Genomic DNA, 2,924 nt, shown 5'->3' with positions numbered 1-2,924 from the left:
ACTGGGTCCTCAAATGCCAGGTTCCGGACTCCATCCTTCTCGTATGAACTGGCCAAACAACACTCGGGATGACAGACACACTTCGGACGGAGATGCTTTTTGTACGGGATCTATTGGTTCAGAAAGAGAGCTACTAAAAGGTAAAGGTTTTCCCCGATCCCAGATCAAGAACAAAGTCGTAAACAAAGTCTTTCTCCTCACCAACAAAGCAGAGTGCTAATTCCGATCAAAATAACCCCAAACATAATGCATATATTTTTGAAAATTTAAGAAGAATTAAAACATGCAATTGACACCAAACTTAAAATTTGACACTAGACTCAAACAAGAAACCCAAAATTTTTGGTTTTACTAATTTTTTTTTTCAAAATTTTTTTTTTGGAACAGAAAATAAAGAAATTCAAAATTTTTAATAAGAATTCCAGGATTCCTGTAATGTTAGTCTAAAGCTTCGGTCCTAAAAGAATTAGACATGGCCAATGGCCAGCCAAGCTTCAGCACAGAATTTTAATTGAGAATCCAAAGGCTCATGCAATGTTATTCTAAAGATTCGGTCCAAAAGAATTAGGCATGGCCAAATGGCCAGCCAAGCTTTAACATAACACATACAAGCATGTCCTTTCTACAATGAAAAGTGGAAACCTCAGTCCAAAAGATTAGACATGGTTTAACAGCCAGCCAGGTTTCAACATATGTCATAAAGCTCTAGAATTCATTCCTAAAAATTTTTTGAATGGATTTTCAAAAACACATATTTTTTTTTTGTATATTTTTTTGAAAATAAAAAATAAAAAATAAAAAGCTTCAACATAAAACAAAAATAACCTAATCTAAGCAACAAGATGAACCGTCAGTTGTCCAAACTCGAACAATCCCCAGCAACGGCACCAAAAACTTGGTGCACGAAATTGTGATTCACACTTTTCACAGCTCCGCACAACTAACCAGCAAGTGCACTAGGTCGTCCAAGTAATACCTTACGTGAGTAAGGGTCGATCCCACGGAGATTGTCGGCTTGAAGAAAGCTATGGTTATCTTGTAAATCTCAGTCAGGCGGATTCAAATGGTTATGAGTATTGATAATTAAAAGATAAATAAACATAAAATAAAATAAAGTTACTTATGTAATTCATTGGTGAGAATTTCAGACAAGCGTTTGGAGATGCTTTATTGCTTCTGAACCTCTGCTTTTCTATTGTCTTCTTCCAATCATGCGTGCTCCCTTCCATGGCAAGCTGTATGATCCTCTCGGATGAAAAAATACCAGGTACGATCTCTGCATGGCTAATCAACTGTCGGATTTCTCGTCTCGGATGAAAAATACCAGGTACAACTACCGCACGGCTAATCATCTGTCAGTTCTGACTAGTATCGGAATAGGATCTCTCTATCCTTTTGGACACTGTCACTGCACCCAACAATTGCAAGTTTGAAGCTCTTCACAGTCATCCCTTCCCAGATCCTACTCGGAATACCACAGACAAGGTTTAGACTTTCCGGATCTCATGAATGCTGCCAATGGTTCTAGCCTATACCATGAAGGTTCCAATCCCCCGGACCCAGTCCGTGGATTAGAGACCCAAGAGAATATACTTCGGTTGTCATCCAATGACTACGTTGAACATCATGTAGACCGCTCATGGTCGTCAGGCACGCGGATCTTGGCTAAGCGAGTAACGAAGATAGTGGGTGATTGTCACGGGTCACCCCTTCATTCTGACTTAACTGAATTAAGCACAAGAGTATATCTTGGAGAAGAAGTAGGTGTGAATTTAAAGAAAAATAATAATACTTGCATTAATTCATGAATGACAGCAGAGCTCCGCACCTTAATCTATGAGGTGTAGAAACTCCACCGTAGAAAATACATAAGAGAAAAAGGTCTAGGCATGGCCGTGTGGCCAGCCTCCAATGTCTAAAGACTAAACGTCCAGAGATTATAAAGTTTTTCAAAAGATATGAATACAATAGTAAAAAGTGCTATTTATACTAAACTAGTAACTTAGGTTTACAGAAAATGAGTAACTAAGTGTAGATAGTGCAAAAATCCACTTCTGAGGCCCACTTGGTGTGTGCTTGGGCTGAGCATTGAAGCTTTCACGTGCATAGGCCATTCTTGGAGTTTAACTCCAGTTTTGGTGCCAGTTCTGGCGTTTTACTCCAGAAAAGGGTTTCTGGTGGGCGTTTGAACGCCAGTTTGGGCCATCAAATCTCGGACAAAGCATGGACTATTATACATTGCTAGAAAGCCCAAGATGTCTACTTTCCAACGCAACTGAGAGAACGCAAATTGGGCTTCTGTAGCTCTAGGATATCCATTTCGAGTGCAGGAGGGTCAGAATTCAACAGCATCTGCAGTCCTTTTTCAGCCTCTTAATCCGATTTTTGCTCAGGTCCCTCAATTTCAGCCAGAAAATACCTGAAATCATAGAAAAACACACAACTCATAGTAAAGTCTAGAAATATAATTTTTGAATAAAAACTAATAAAAATATAATAAAAAGTAACTAAAACATACTAAAAACTATGTAAAAATAATGCCAAAAAGGGTATAAATTATCCACTCATCAGAAAGCAGATCTAAATCTCAACTACTCTCTTGATCAAGCAGAAATTAAATTACAGAAGAAAATGAAATTGAAAACAGCAAAAGAAACTTAAATCCAATTCTTCAATTCCCAAAACTATATGAAAGCAAAGCAAAGATGATTCTCAGATCCAGATTCAATGAAATTCTTCAACCTCAATTAAAAAAAAACCCAAAACAGAAGTTTGCAGAAGAAGAAAATGAAAATAGAAAACTAAACTCAGATCCAATTCTTAGAACAATTGAGAAGAGAGGTAAAAGATGATTCTCAGATTTAGAATCAATGGAGATCTTCAATCTCAATTCAAATTCCAAGAATAGATAGCAGAAGTTGCAG

This window comes from Arachis ipaensis, chromosome B1 (assembly GCF_059453495.1).
Source record: "Arachis ipaensis isolate K30076 ecotype BB chromosome B1, ASM5945349v1, whole genome shotgun sequence".
In the NCBI taxonomy this organism is placed as follows: Eukaryota; Viridiplantae; Streptophyta; class Magnoliopsida; order Fabales; family Fabaceae; genus Arachis; species Arachis ipaensis.
The sequence above is the reverse complement of the archived record's forward strand: the minus strand, read 5'-3'. Positions refer to the sequence as shown.